Raw genomic sequence first — 16,492 nt, 5'->3', positions numbered from 1 at the left:
TCTGAAGACACAGAGTATCTTTCCAAATGTGCTATTATGTTTAATACCATTTTATGTTCTTGGTGTGGAGAGCAAAGAGGGGACCGTTACATATTTGTTTGTTTTTGGCATTTTGACGTTTTGAATCTTTCCTTGTACATCTGTTCCTCCATCCGTTGTCTGTCCATCCAGCCACCATTTAATGTGCATCTCTGCTATGTCCCAGGCTCTGTGCTAGGAGCTGGGAAGGGTCTGTGAAAAAGCAAAGACCTCGTGGGACACAACTAAAGAACAGTTTCTAAGGAAAAAAAAAAAAAAGGCTTCAGACAGTTCCCTGATAACTGCCCTTCTAGAGCCACTGTTGTCTGCTGCTGGCCTGATACAAACCTTCTTCCCTCCTTTTATAACCCCCAAGCCCTGAAGACCTTTGTGTGCTTTAGAGGTCAGTCCACAGATGTGGCCTGGGACACCCTCCTCTTCATCTGTATTGTAGTTACAAGAGGTGGAGGCACATGGGTCTTTTATAATTTTTTCCCTTTTTCTTTTTTGATTAGCATCTGCACAAATGGCCTCAGTTCATTGCTTTAAACTAATCCGGCTTGTTAAGACAGAGATTGTCATCCACAAGTTGTTATTAGCAGGGTTCTAAAGGAAGAGGGTCTCTGTCAGAGCAGGGCGGGCTTGGAGAAAGGTTATATAATATAATATGTTCTTCAGGCGCCATACGAGAGGGAGACAATGCTGCCTTACAGGACCTGTTCTCAAGTGCTACTTAGAGGCTTACATAGTCCTGCCTATTCTACCTCATGAAAAGGGAGATCCAATCATTGCTTTCTGGAAACTATTCTTCTCATCTCTTTGGCTGTCATATGTATTTAACAGTAGTGCCCTCAAGGACAATGGGGTGGGTAAGCGTGCTAGGGGGCTCCAGCCTCCAGCCTGTAGTTTTTCAGTTCACATTGCCCGGTTTGCTAAGAATGGTCTTCTTTGTTTCCATTTTGAGTCATGGCTGAATTCTTATATGTTGTCTGATCTTCAAGCTCAAATACCCAAGGGACCAGGCAGCTGTGAATCAACCCTGTGTGTGTGTGTGTGTGTGTGTGTGTGTGTGTGTGTGTGTGTGTGTTTGCTTGCTAGCAGGTACTATAGCAAAGAAGACAGTATACTTTTCCTTATTTCTTTAAATCGATAGGGATTTGGAGGAAAAGACTTTAATAAAATAGAATTGTGACTGATTATTTTTCCCCTTTCTGAGCACTGCTGTAAAATAAGGTTATGAATAGCATGAGGAAAAAAATAATAAAAAAACCTTTTGTAATGTAGTCCTATGGGTTTAAACCCAAACCTTCAATTTATAATGAAAGCTCAGTGTCTATATACTAACCTCCACCTTATGAGACGGCTCTCCTTTTCTGATTGCAGAGTATAAGGAAATCTTCCACATGCTTTCACTTATTGGGAAGGTACACAGTTGCTTATCTGTTGTTTTTCCTACACATAGTCTACGTTATGGTTTGGAAATTCGACATCATGTATTTTTTTTCCCTAGGCCAGATGTTTTATCCTTCTATGTTAAGTCATCTTGACACGTTGCCATGAAATGGATACAACTGCTAGTTTTAATATTGCTCCATATCTTTATTACAAGATACGCCTCCTGCATCTTAATTCCTCAAATTCTCCCTCTCTGTTGTTCTCTGATCTTCTCCATCCCAACCCCCCTTTACTCCTGAAGAAGGCATATTGTAATTGTATGACAGTCGTGTCCCAGTAGCTAAAGAGGTTCTAGATAGCATAATGAATATGCAGCGCATTATCTCCCAGGATGTGTGCCTGTGTCTTTAATCACAGCTGGAATGCAAAATTGGGCTCCACCTTTCAACTCTATCTCCATCACGCTGAGAGAGTGAGAGAGAGCGAGACGGAGACTGCTAGACAGCTCGAAAGAGATTGCAGCTCAGATGTCCTGAAAAACAGCAAATCCCTCAGACCTGGCAGATTCCGTTACCATGAGAACTGCAGATATTTCCATTGTGATGGTTTGCTCCAGCAGCCATCTGTTACACCCATTTGATTAGGAAGTACAGTTCAGCTTGTATGGGATTTTCATCACACCTTATCCCAGGGCAGTATACAGAGGCTCTTGCTTTTTTATATGCTAAACTCCAAGGCTTCAAAGTACTGTAATTTACCGAGGCTGAGGGCACTTAATGAAACGGTAAGAGAACGTCACTAAAGACCGAAGCTCCAAGAAGAAATACACACAGGAGAAGGAAGAGAGGATTAGACGCCACAGCAGAAACGCATCCAACTCAGAAAATTAACCATATTTAGCAATGCCTTCTTCTCTTGGTGGGGGGAATGAAATGAAGACTTAGGTTCTGCGAGCTGGACTCCCCGAGGGAGGAAGATGTTTGTGTAGTCCTTGCATGGAAGCTACAAGGCTGGTTAATTCTCTGCCCGGACTCAAGGACAGTTCAAAGAAAGGGAGGGAAGGGTAGGGCCTCAAACACATCTCATCAGTTGAGATGAATCCACTGTATCAAGATTACATTAGCTCTAAAAATTTTATGATGCCATCTAACTTTTCTGTAGACACAAAACGACCTTAAAAGTTCCTTGAAGCAGTGCTGTAATTTACAGATTTAAACCAGTTATTTGGACTAGTTGCCCCTCTGTGTATTTTTGTAGGGGAGGAAATGCTGATGGTACATCATAGAGACATAAAAATAGGAATTCCCTTCAATTAGGACTCTCCAAATATCCTTCCTGGGCAGTAGGCATACCAGGTCCAAGCTTGCGAGAGGGTTGGCGTGGTCTGGGAGGAGCTGCCTAGCGTGCCTTAAATTGACTGGGGTTTCTGTAAACCGGGGAAGCTAATTAAATGCTTACACAGCGACAGGAATTTGTGATTGCTGCAAGAGGGGCCTCCCTTTGTTTCCCAGCCTGCATTTTCTAGAATGGACTCTGATAATCTATCACTCTGGTTGGGCAGGGGCTGCCAGATTTTTCCAAACTTGCTAAGTTTGCAAGACCCATTATGTCCCGTTTTGCCTGTTGGTTTGGTTTTTGGGTAACTCTTTCGAACAGGGGACACGTTTCCTTATCTGATTGCACTGCTGGCTAGAGAACTTTCCCCCAGTCTATTTCCTGGCTTGGTGTCAGGTTGCCATCCGGGGAGGCTGGGATGTCAGGAGGAACTGGAGAACTCGTTCCCTGCGTTGATGTCAAAGATGTATTCCTGGTGAGATAAAAATCAGTGACCCAGGATCCCTGAGGTTAAAAATCGGGACAGGATGTTGGCCTCTCTCAATGAAATGGGGTGGTTTTTTTTTTTTTTTAAACCTTTTACAGCAGAAAAGCTCAAGCTCTCATAGATAAGGACCTGCGTTTTCCTTGAATGAAGAACCACCTTGCCTGGCCAGCAGCTGAAGGTACACCTGAATCACCATCCCTCCCTTGAGAGTGCTTAGTTAGAAGGCTCTCCTGCTCTATCCCAGCAGCCAACGCCTTTCACTGCACATCTTCCAGTGGTGTTGACTTTCCCATTAAACCCTCAATCCTACACCCTGGAGACTGCCTTTTCTCCAAGGCTTTTGAGACCGGGCCCTGGTTTTATGAACGCAGCGTCTGTCTCTGAAAGGCAGCAGATGCAGTGAAGGCCCGAGTGGAAACAATAAATACCATTCAGGTTTCCTGCACGGAACCTCTTATAGTAGTGCCTTTGTTAAAGGAAACATGGACTAAAATGCCTTCTCCCTCCCTCCCTCCCTCCCTCGCATATCCCCCCAGTTCCCCTGCACCGTTAGGATCCCAGCCACCTTTGGAAAGTAAAGGTTAAGTATTCCGAGGCAGAAATCAGTTGACACACAAAAGAGACTCAAGCAAATGTATCACTCGCTTGCCAGCAAGAGGGTGGGGCTGAGCGCTTTTGGGGAGGGGAATGATTTTTACTTGAAACCAGAAGAAAAACAGCCCTTGGAGGGGAGTGCTAGCTAGAAATACTCTCCTCTGAGCTGGGATGTTAACAGTGGCACCTTCTGACTTAATGTGGCATCTTTCTTCATCGTTATCAATCTCCCGAGAGCTCTCCTGCCATCTGTACCATCCGTGCTTCGGGCTCCCATATGAAAGTCCAATCTGGCAGCATAAATACTGGCTAATGAAGAGTAGGTGTCTGACTGACTGGGAGAGAAGCGATCCTGTGTCAATGATGGAGCAGAATTCATTCATTTACAAAAAGAGCTGCATTTATACCGCCATTCAAGATGAAATCCTCTCCCCCTCTCTCTCTCCTCCCTCCCCCGCCCCCATCCTCCTTTCTCATTTTCTTCCTGTGTCATCCTACGTTAATGGAGTTCATGCAAAAGTCAGCGTACAAATGGTCTTTGCCTCGAATGTTATACCTCGGAGATTAAAAATAGGAACGCGATGTGGACTTGCCGACATGTGGCGGGTTATTTTTTCCCCTTCAGTGGGAAAGCTATAACTACATAGATTAGCGAAACTTGTGTAAGAATGGATGTAAAACAGATTTATCTCTGTGTCAGCTTTATCTGATCCATTTGGTCTTGCAGAGTTTGGATGGCTTCCTTTGTTACAATAACCAGCTTTCAAACATCTATATCCTTAGGGTATTAAATGTCAGCCTCCTGATGTACCAGTCAAGGAGAGAGGGTTGACAGCCTGTGGGCTGGAGAAGCACTCTTTGTGTGAGTGGAGAGCGGCTTGCTCGCGCACCAAGGCCAGCGCCTCGTGTGACCTACGGGACTCCCAGCCCCTATCCGCGTCACCGCGGAGGGGTGCTGAAGCTTACCACTGCCATTAATATCCTTTTACAAAGAACTCAAAAAGATTTCCTGTCGCTGACAAGGACAGATTTGTTAGAGATCGCTCAAGGAAATGGACAATAACTAATTAATTGAGCTCTCCATGACTTTCTCTGCTGTCGTTTTTCATTTATCTGTTCTCATTTCTCACCACGAAGGTCTAGCCCTTGTGCTTCCTTTCCTTCCTTTGTCTACCTCTTTCAGTGTTCTTCTCCCTCCCGTCTTCCCTCTTGTCTTGTTTTTCCCAGCTCTCTTCTTTTTCTTTACTTGACAGACTCTACTTAAAACAAAACCCAAAACGTAGCAGGGCACGTGTATGCAAAGATTTTCCTAGGAATGTGGGTACATTTCTTCTGAGTCTGAAGATTGTCTTCTTTCTGGGTTGGCAGGAGCTCAGAGGTCCCCTCTTTGTACTGGATATGTAAATAATCTTTAACATCCTTGATACAGGATTGCAAAGCTGTTAAAGACCTACAGTGGCCTACCGAAGTGGTGCGTTATTTTTATTGTTACTGTCCTTAGCATCCAGGAATGACCTACTATGTACGCTTGGAGAATAAGGAACCATGTTAATTGTCTCAATTTAGGGAGCAACAACGAGGACCCATCTTATTAGGTGGAAACGGTTCTGTGAGATCTTGAATACCCCATGTAGATGCTGCTTCATCTTCCTCCTTATAACTGGGCTGCGTGGCTCATTGGATTGGAGCAGGGCACCGATGAACTCAGGGTCTGTTGTTCCCCTTTCAGTCACTCTGTCCCCAGAGAATCTGAATTCTTCAGTGTGCCTGCCCCGCTGCCTCTGTTCTCATGTCCATCTCTACAGAGGAACACAAGACGTGGTGTGGGCTTTTTAGAGGTGGCCTTCGATGAAAGCAAACAGATCTGGGATTGAATCCTGGCTCTGCTACTTTCTTGGTGTATGTGACCTATAGCAGTCATCGGACCTTTTGCTGCCTTGGTATTGCCATCTGGAAAATGGAGATACCAATATCTTAAATCTCAGCCAAGTTTATTGTATAAGTCAAATGACCTAAGTCTGTGAAAGTGCTGGGCACTTAGTGCTGACTCTAGGGTAACTACTGTCCCTGTTTGTCCAGGAGTGAACGGTGGCTTGGGGCACAGGGCTCTCAGTGCTAAAACAAGGACAGTTCTGGGAAAACTGGGGTGGATGGTCATCATACTTAGAGCAGTTCACCCCTACAGGAGGGCCCTGACCCAGCTTCAGCAAGTACTCCAGTGGGTAATGGAACTCTCTTCATGGTTTCAAGAAGTCTTGTTTTCTTCTGTGACCTAATTGCCTGCTCTATTTTGGATCTATGGATTCTTAACTCTGGTTTTCTAAGAAGGTTTACTCACTCTCTTCTCAAGATCTCAAGGGGTGGCATGAAACTTTAAAATAGAAGTATGAAACATAAAATGAAGTAAGCATAAATTGCTTCCTCTGAGTTGGAACTTATTCATTCTTTAAGACCCAGTATGTTTGTTACTCTGTTCATGAGCCATTAGCCCATCCTGATCTCTCTCCTCAGAATGATTCTGGGCTTTCAGAGGGTAATGTAATTGGTTATTGCTTTATTTCCAGGTAGATTTTTAAACTCCCTGAAAGCAGAGAGCCTGCCTTACATTTTCTGAGTAACCACTGAATGAATGAATGAGAGAAGGAATGATTTATAGGTGGGGAAATGAGTCAGAGCAAATGGGAATGAGGGAGTGAATAAATGAGTAAATTATTGATTTTGTGCGTGTGTGTGTGTGTGTGTGTATTTCTGCACATTCCTTTTCAGTCTTGGTCTGGCTTTATTGTGGATCTTATGTCTAACATTTTGGAACTTCAAATCTGGGATCCCTAGCCCTACCTCTCAGCCTTAGGTGCCATATTAAATTCCTAGTATCCCAAATGACCCAGCTTATCTTGGGGGCACCGCTCATTGATAAATGGGGAGAATATAACTTTTTTTCTCTAAAATTGTAAAGATTAATTTAAAAATTAAAACCTACATATGTCAACAGAAAGAAACCGTTCAAACTACATAGGAGTTTAAAAGGGAAAGGAAAAATCTGTCTTGTGTGTTCCCCCACCCCGCCCTACCTTTTGTATGCGTTCCTCTGAAATTAAAATTTTTGCTTTTAGTTTTTTTGGTGGCTACAGTGGAAATTCTAAATAGCAGGAGTTTGTTTTGGATATATCAACATTTGAAAGCATATCTTGACATCCTGTTCTGGAAATTTGAGGTGTTGGGTCATTTTTAGTGTTGTCTACCTTTCCTCTCTTCTTTACCTCCTGAGATACATAATTCTAATGGGTAGTTTTATGGGTTTACCAATTCTCCCTTTTCTATTTGTTGGCCTATATTTATTATTTTTTACTTTTTATTCTTTTTTTGTAAGGTTTTGTTGTTATCCCAGCTATCATATGGTGTAATATTAGTTTCAATTGTACAATATAGCGATTCAACACTTGCATACAACACCTGGTGCTCATCATATAAGTGCACTGTCTCATCACCCATTTCACCCATCCCCTCCACCCATGACCCTTTGGTAACCATCTCTTTGTTGTCTAGACTTAAGAGTCTGTTTTCTTTTTTTTACTCTCAAAATTATTTTTCTTCAAATTTTTATTTAAATTCTAGTTAGTTTACATACAGTGCAATATTGGTTTCAGGAGCAGAGTTCAGTAATTCATTACTTACATACAACACCGAGTGTTCAACACGACAAGTGCCCTCCTTCATACCCATCCCCCATCTAGCCCCCCCCCCCCCCCCCCCATCAACCCTGTTTGTTCTCTATCCTTAAGAGTTTCTTATGGTTTGTTTCCCTCTCTTTCTTTTTCCACCCCCTCATATGTTCATCTGTTTTGTGTCTTAAATTCACATATGAGTGAAATCATATATTAGCATAATACCCGCTACCTCCATCCACATCATTGCGAATGGCAAGATCTCATTCTTTTTGATGGCTGAGTAATATTCCATTGTGTCTATATACCACCTCTTCTGTATCCATTCATCAGCCAGTGGGCTTTTGGGCTCTTTCCATAGTTTGGCTGTTGTTGATAATGCTGCTATGAACATCGGGGTGCATGTACCCCTTTGGATCTTTTTTTTTTTTTTTTTATCCTTCAGGTATATATCTAGTAGTGCAATTGCTGGGTGGAGGGTAGTTCTATTTTCAACTGTTTGAGGACCCTCCGTACTGTTTTCCGGAGAGGCTGCACCAGCTTGCATTCCCACCAACAGTGCATGAAGTTTCCTCTTTCCCCGTATCCTCACCAATATCTGTGGTTTCCTGCTTTGTTAATTGTAGTCATTCTGACCATTGTGAGGTGGTATCTTCTCATGGTTTTGATGTGTATTTCCCTGAGGAGGAGTGATGTTGAGCATCTTTTCGTGTGTCTGTTAGCCATCTGGATGTCTTCTTTGGAAAGGTGTCTATTCATGTTTTCAACCCATTTCTTAACTGGATTTGTTTTTTGGGTGTTGAGTTTGATAAGTTCTTAGATTTTGGATACTAACCCTTTATCAGATATGTCATTTGCGAATATCTTCTTCCATTCTGTAGGCCGCATTTTAATTTTGTTGATTGTTTCCTTCACTATGCAGAAGCTTTTTATCTTGATGGAGTCCCGGTAGGTTCATTTTTGCTTTTGTTTCCCTTGCCTCCAGTGATGTGTCTAGCAAGAAGTTGCTACGTGTTGGCTTATATTTAGATACTGTTTATGGTATTCCCACTATTCAGTACACTTACATTTACTTCTACATCTGCCTTCTCCTGATTTTTGTTGTATTTGTGTTTATGTTGTCAGGTTTTACAATACTTACTTTTTGTTCTGCCACTGTAATTGTCTTTAGTAGTGCTTTATCTACAGGCTAATTCTAAATATTAACCAAAGAATAATAATATTTATAGAACTCAACCTTTAGGGAACTTGATCCAAAGAGAAGGAAATGTAATCCTAAATCACTCAGAAGAGATCCTAAGCCACAGGGGCCAGAGGTTTCTCTCTTGATTTCTTTGGAGCTGTCTTTCCTTCTGGGCCATGCTCAGCCCTTTTTTCTTCATATATTTGTCTTATCTCATTTTCTTATATTACATTTTTATTTTACTGGATCCTCTCATCAGGACTTTTATCATATGGAGTATAAGGGCATAGCATTTAAAAACCTTTGTATAGGGGCACCTGGGTGGCTCAGTCGTTTAGCCTGCTTCTCCCTCTCCTACTCCCCCTGCTTGTGTTCCCTTTCTTGCTGTGTCTCTCTGTCAAATAAATAAAATCTTAAAAAAACAAAACAAAAAAACCTTTGTATGTCTGAAAATGTCTTGAGTTTGAGTTTACAGTTGACTGTAGTTTAGCTGGGTATAGGTTGTTAATTTCAAACATTTCCCTCAGAACTTCAAAGGAATGGCTGTTGAGCAGTATGCTCATTGTGATCTTGTTACTTTGTAGGTAACTTTTGTTTAAGATAATTTTTAGGACTTTGTCTTTACCCTTGGAGTTCTGAAATTTCACCAAAATTTGTTTAAATGTATGTTGTTCCTATTCGTTTTGCTTTTAATTTGGTAGGTCTCTTCCTTACAAAGATTTGTCTCTTTATTTACCTCTAGGATTTCTACCCCCACCCCCATTATTTAATTATTTCTCCTCTCTAATTTTTACTTTTAGGATTCATTTGATATATCTAGACTTCCTGGCTCTCTTCCACAATCTTATGTTTTTTCTCTCTCTTCATTTTTGTTCTCTTGAATGGAGACTTTCCCCATCTATCCAGTCTTCAACCTTTATCCATTGTTACTTTCTATTCCATATATTAATTTTTTTTTTTTTTAAAGTAAGCTCTAGGCCCTACATGGGGCTTCAGCTCATGACTCTCCACTGTTAGGAGTTGCATGCTCCACCGACTGAGTCAGCCAGGTGCCCCCATACGTTGATTTTTTTTTTTTTTAATTTTGGTAGTCCTATCTTTAATTCTAGGATTTTTTTGTATGATTATTATTTCATAGCAGCAATTTCAATTTATTCATTAATTTATTTTGATGTATATTCAACTCCAATATATCCACTCAAATATCTCTGAAGACACATTTTAGAACATTTAAAAATTGCTTCCATTTTCCTTAATCATTTCTGTTTCTTTTGATGTCATATTCATTCATCTTTTTAATGAAAATCAATTTTCTCAAATGTCTTGTGATCCTGATTATAAATGAGAGAGTGGTTTGATTCATGTGGATAGCTTACATGGGTTTTCTGTGCAGTTTAAAAATGTCTGTTTCCTCAGTAGGCTTCTTCTACCTTGAGGGTCTTACTTAGGGCTCCAGTAAAGGTGGGTAGCTAGGCAGATTTTTCCGTAGAGTCCTTGAACAAGGATTAGTCATGTAGATTGGGGATCCTTAACCCCCCAATCTCCAAAGTAATAGAACTTTACTCTGGGGTTAGTCCTCTTTATTTTATGCTTAGATGGAGCCGGTACCTTCTATACCTCCCCTCCGCCTGGTCTAATGTGGAAGTCTACAGTCATTCAAACTCTTTCAGGCCCTACCTACTTCCTACATTAACTTCCTTTCCCAGTCAATTTCTCATTATTCCCAGAGAGAAGTTGTTATGCTTTACCCTGGGGGCATAAAATGCTGCTGCCGTTCTCATAAGCTCTGTAAGTCTGTGGACAGAGCAAAGGTCTGATTAACATGATGATTCTTATTACAGTTTTGTAGTTTATTACCCTGATGATGAACACTCTGCCCACTCAGGCTCTGTTGCACTCTTTGGGAAGGACTGCTCTGTTTGTCTTTTGGGCTGTAATTTTTCTTACTCTTACTCTTTATTGATCTTATCCCAGTAGTTCTATATTTTTCAGGATTTCCTTAATATTTCAGATGACAGTTGGCACCCTTTCTTATATTTGGCTAGGTCAAGAAAACATTTTTTTTCCTGTCATATCAATATAGTAATAAGACTTCAGTAGATGGGGAGTTGATGCACATGCTTAGTCTATTAGCTAGGAACAGAAGGCAAAATAGAATTTCTGGGAGATTGTGTATAGGGATGGTGGGTTACCTGATGAGGTTAAAAATGTGTTTCATTTAAATCTACCTTTTTCCTCCATGCCTTTCCTCCTGCCATTCCCCTTCCTGGCATGACTTTATCTATTCTTTCCCATCTCCAAACCTTTTCCAGTGAGCAAGTAACCTCTCCAGGCTGTCCCTCAAAATCAAAGAACTAAATTATTTCTTACAGAGATCCTGTTATGTTCCTTGTACTCTGTTGACTGTATAGGATGTAGAGAAAGATTTATAATTAACATTTATTTAGCACCCACTATGTGCCAGACACTTGATGGGGCTATTTGCATGGAGCATTATCTGACTCAACTCTCATATCTTATATAATTTCTAGTTTGTAGATGAAGAAACAGACGTAGAAATTATCTAGCAAGTGGAAGAACTTACTTTGAGCCCGTGCCTGTCTTATTCCCAAATTCGTTGTTCTTTTCATTACACCACGATGTCCATGCCAGTGGGTTTATAATCTAGTTGGGGTGGAAGTTGGAGATATATGGAATCATAAAATATTAGAGTCTCAGAGTTGGGTTTTTTGGCATCCTGTACTTCAGTCATTTCCTAAAGACTGAATATTCTATATAATGTCTTAAGAATGGAAAAAACAAAACAAAACAGTTTCTATCTGAAAACCTTCAGTGACATGGATCCCCACCCCTACCAGTCATGTTGGATGAATGGACCTGGGTGAGACACCTTAAATTTGTCCCTACTGAATGTCTTATTGCCAGTGTTGACTCTTTTCCCAATTAGTTCAGAACAATTTTTAACTTTATTTGGTCATTAGATATTCTTTTTTTTTTCTCCAAGTTGTTTATTTTTCTCCGAGTGCTGTAATTATACCATTCTGCCATTGACAAAAATGTTCTTAGGGTCAGTCTGTGAGCACACCACTATTTCTCTCCCTGCTAGTTGACAACTGCGATGATTGGCATCCTTTAGATGTGGTCACTTCATCATTTAGAAAGTTCATCAAGCTTATTGCTCTTAAATTTGTGGTAAGGAGAGCGTTTGTTAAATGCTTTGATGAAATGCAGGAGCATTGCATTTATTCCATTTTCCCATTTTGCCTTTATAAAACCCCTGAACAAACAGGAATGAAGCTAGTCTGGTGTGACTTGTTTTTGCTGGGCTCCGGTTGACATTGTGGTATCTTCTCATTTCTTTCCAAGTCTGAATAAGCTGCCTATTTGCTAATCTGTACTAGAATACACCCCAAAATGATACAGATGACTTGTGACATCCAAATTCTTGCACTTTTGAAAAGTTGGGACATTGTTTGTGAAAAACAAACAATGACCTAGTTGCAGTCTGTAATGAAGCACCCTACTTGACATAGACCCATATATACTTGTGGGAGAACAGAAGAACATGGTGTAATCATGAAAGTCTTTTGGAGGATGATTAGAATTGAGTCACAGAGTGAGCAGATGAAAGAGAATGGGATGGGAATGGGATGAGCAAAGGTAGGGAGGTCTAAGATATGCGTGTTTTGGGGGGCCTAAGAGGCATGGGTTTGGTAGGAATGGTGAGTACATGCTGGGGAGTTTCAGGAAGGCAGTGGGACAGGCAAGGTGGGGCTTGCTTGTGGGATAATCTTGAAGGTGACACAGAAATGTTGGCTGTGAATGTTGTAGTAGGACAAAAGGCGTTGAGGATTTTTGAGTAGTGACCTGGCAAGAGTAACACTTAAAGAGGATGACCCTGGTTGCTCTGTATAGGAAAGCATACATAATATGGAAGAGCTGCTGGAATCCAGGAGGCCTAATTAGAAATGACACAGTGATCCCAGCATGAGAATGGAAGAGTCTTGCCTTAGTGTAGGAACTTCGCAACAGAATAGGAGTGGACATAGAACCATTTCAGTGGGAAACAGGCCGGATTGAATATAAAGGTTGAATTTAAGTGTCAACTTAATTTTAAGTGTTAGTTTTTTCGGGCCATGGGATGCCCAGATATCTAGTTAAACATTATTTCTGGGTGTGTCTATGAGAGTGTTTCCAGAAAAGATTAGCACTTGGATCTGTGGACTCAGTTCAGATTGTCTGTCCCATTGTGGGTGGGCACCATCCAAACTGTTGAGGGCCGGAGTAGTACAAAAATGCAGAGGAAGGAGAATTCTCTCTCTGCCTGACTGGTTAAGCTGGGACATTATTCTTTTGCCCTCAGACTGGGACTTAGACCACTGGCACAACCGGTTCTCCGACCTTCGGACTTGGACCGGAACCATTGGTTTTCCTGGGTTGATCTCCAGCTCTGGTGGCGGATGGTGGGATTTCTCAGCATCCACACTCACGAGCCAATTCCTCATAATAAATCTCTTTAGGTTTCTGTCCTCTTGGTTCTGGTTTTCCTGAGAAGCCTGACCAATATGGGATGCTTGACCAGCTGAGTGATGGAATGATTGAATGAGAGGATATGGAGAATAAAGGGGGGTGGTGAGTATAATTTTCCAGCCTTGGTGCCTGGGAGGAATCTGTTGTCATGAAAATAAAATGGTATAGGGGAGTAAGGGTGGGCATATACACTTTGGTTGTGAAACTGGATTAATTGGGAACGAAATCCTGTATAGAAATGTTATTTTCAGAGGTATTCCGAACACTTCCCTACCAAAACTTACATTTGGAGGTTAATTCATTATAGGTATCTCTTTAAATATACCTGTAGAGGCAGCAAAATAACCTCCCACCTCAGATCTTTAGAGAAAATAAGAGGCCCTGTAACTATTGAGGAAAAATACATTCACCTTCAAATTATATTGTTTTAGAGGTTAAAAGTATGTAATTTCCTGAGGAACACATCGAGATTCAGCCTGCTGGGAGGCTATTGCTCAATTACTCCCGGCAGAGGCGAAGGTGCCTACAATTCCTCCAGCTCTGCTTAAGTTAGTGGGAACCGAGGCCTTGCCCAGGCTGCCGGCTGGCAGGGCAAATTCGGGCCTGCCTGGGCACACGGTCCTGCCCCTTGGGCCGTGGTCCCCGTGCTCTGATGTGTCAGGAGCCTGCCTAATCGCAGGTTGCCTGCACGGGTGGCCCTGGCCTCTGTTCCCCAGGCCTGTTAGTTAATTTGTCTGGCTCGCATGTCCCTGAGCACGTTTGTGTTCCAGGCTCTGTCCCTTGGGTGTGACCAAGTGGAAAGATTAGTGTAGTTTCTTGTCTCTACCAAAAGAGGCCAAGTCTGAGCTTAGCCACTTGGAGAGGTAGGGTGACTGCTGGAGGTGACCCAGCCCTTGCGGGTGTAGACTGTGTCACCTTCAAGCTGAAAAGGCCCTGCTGGGCAGGATGAGCTGCTAAGGACTCAGCAGGCTCAAGGCCTGATGCCAGAGGATGCATCTTATTAGAGATACAGTTATTTTGTTACAAGGCATTGTGAGCGGCTGTGACCGCCTTGAATTTCTGTTAATTTAGTAACTTAGCATCTGATACTTTCAGTGGTTTTCAATGTGACACAAGGGATCATCACATTTATATGTACCAAATGCATAGATCATCTAGAAAGAATTTGCTTTTCTGTATTTTTGCCGATATGCACAGTATCTTGATGTTCTGGTAATCTTGAAAAGCATAATTGTCGAAACTCACTTAAGGATTTTGGGTCTTTCTTCCCAACACCCTTCCTTTTGCCAATTCGAATATCAGTTGGCATGAGCAGAAACAGTACTTGAGGGGCACCTGGGTGGCTCACATTGGTTAAGTGTCTGACTCTTAATCTCAATTCAGGTCTTGATCTCAGGGTTGTAAGTTCAAGTCCTATGTTGGGCTCCACACTGGGCGTGGAGCCTACTTAAAAAAAAAAAAAAAAGAAAGAAAGAAAGAAAGAAAGAAAGAAAAGAAGAAGCAGTACTTGACCTGGGAAGAGGGTGGAGAAGAGTGAACTGGTGGCTCCAAAAAGTAGCAGAGAGAAGAAAATAGTCCAAGCAGGAAAGTAGGAGTGGGTGTGAGTGCCTGGGAAGCTTTCATTCCCTCACATCCTTCTTCCCACTGGCAATCCTGGAAAGATTGCTCATTAAAACTCCTGAGAATGTGCAACCAAAACATATTCACTGTAAGCAATTCAAAGGTTGATTCTGGTCTGCAGTTTGAAGTTTTGGAAAAGGATCACTGGCTCATGTTAAAGATTTATCAACAGGCCTCAATGTCAGTCAAAGGCAGAGCATCAAGAAAGGGAAATACTAGAAGCTTTGACTCATCAAAGGGAGTCTGTAGCTTTTCTAGCTCGTCTTTTTCCTTTCTCAGCATCTCTCCTGGTAACAAGGAGAGTTTGGAAATTGTTTTTTAGCAAATGCATTAGAGTGAAGGTGGCAGAGATAGGACACGTTGACAGGTGACTGAGGGAACAAACCTGGGGAAGGTGGTAAATAAGATGGCTGTGGCAAATGAGGGTCTCCCCAAATCCCTGCTTAATTGCAGGTGTGCAGCTGACCCATGTACACTGGGCACTGGAAGGGATGGTGCAGCAGATCTTCTTCCCTTCAAGAGCCCAACAGATCTTAAAAAAATAGCCTCAGAACAGAAACAGTAGCCCTTGCCCAAATTGTTCAGGCCTGGTGTTGACAGTATCCTCCATCTACAGTTACATTTATGTATCTCTACTCCCCACCTTTGTGCAGGTTTCCTAGAGTGTATCACCACCACCACCATCATCAGCCTCTTCATCAGAATAGCTGCCAGCATGTGCAGATGTTTACCCTGTGCCAGACACCATACCCAGGGGTGATTTTCTCCCTACAAAGCCAATGAGGTAATTCTTCTTCTTCCCATTTTGAAGAAGAGGACAGTTGATACTTAAGGAATGGAGTGCTTTGTTCAAGTCACACATCCAGTAGGTTGTGGAGTCAAGGTTCAACTCAGGAAGCCTGTCTCCAGTGCCTCCATGCTATAAATGCACAGAAGGATGGACAAATGAACAAGTAGATAAATGACTTTCCAGGAAGCTCTCCAGCAGTGTTCTCTTTGACCTGATTGGGGACTGGCCTGTGGCATCTCTCTTCATTGGTGGTGGTACCATTCCCCCTTTGGGGGGGTGTGTCCCCTGCTCAGACAGCCCTCCTGGGGCAGGTTGCTGATATCTGTGTGTACCTAAGTGAACACTACCACAGCTGTGTATGTCTGTACTGGGCAGGGCACCTTTGAGAGTCCCCAGGAGTTCCAGGGAGAAGAGTATCCTCACCTTACGTACTAGAGATACCGTCAAGCCTCTTGGCAACACCCAAATTCAGAGGGACCAGGTCAGGCACCTTCTCTGTGGATGGAGATGAGAAGGGAAGGAGGAGGTAGGACCAAGAGCCAAAGTGTGATTTCCCCCAAACCACCCAACTCTGCTTTTGCTCTGAAGATACCCTCTGTAATGGGTTGAATCATGTCCCCCAAAAGATTATGTTCAAGTCTTAACAGCTGTTGGTTGTGAATGTGATCTTACTTGGAAATAGGCTCTTTTATTTGCCAACAGAATTAGTTAAGATGAGGTTATATTGGATTGGGGTGGGCCCTAAATCCAGTGACTGATGTCCTTATGGGAAGAGGAGAAGACACACAGGGAGGATGTCTACATGAAGACACAGAGGAACATCAGAGTGATGCAGGGACAAGCCAAGGAATGGCAAGGATTGCCAGCAGGCTTCA

The 16,492-nt window shown here is 42.3% G+C and overlaps 1 long non-coding RNA gene across 1 annotated transcript; it reads left to right on the top strand.

Moving 5' to 3' along the window:
* Positions 1-2,053: 2,053 nt before the first annotated feature.
* Positions 2,054-15,804, top strand: LOC141369933 (uncharacterized). The gene is made up of 3 exons (XR_012373527.1): positions 2,054-2,476; positions 3,334-3,413; positions 15,481-15,804. It is a non-coding gene; the product is annotated as an uncharacterized lncRNA (long non-coding RNA).
* The last annotated feature ends 688 nt before the right edge of the window (positions 15,805-16,492 follow it).

Source organism: Callorhinus ursinus, unplaced genomic scaffold, assembly GCF_003265705.2.
Source record: "Callorhinus ursinus isolate GAN/ISIS: 27379988/994484 unplaced genomic scaffold, GSC_fseal_2.0 scaffold24, whole genome shotgun sequence".
Classification (NCBI taxonomy): domain Eukaryota; kingdom Metazoa; phylum Chordata; class Mammalia; order Carnivora; family Otariidae; genus Callorhinus; species Callorhinus ursinus.
The sequence above is the reverse complement of the archived record's forward strand: the minus strand, read 5'-3'. Positions and strand labels throughout refer to the sequence as shown.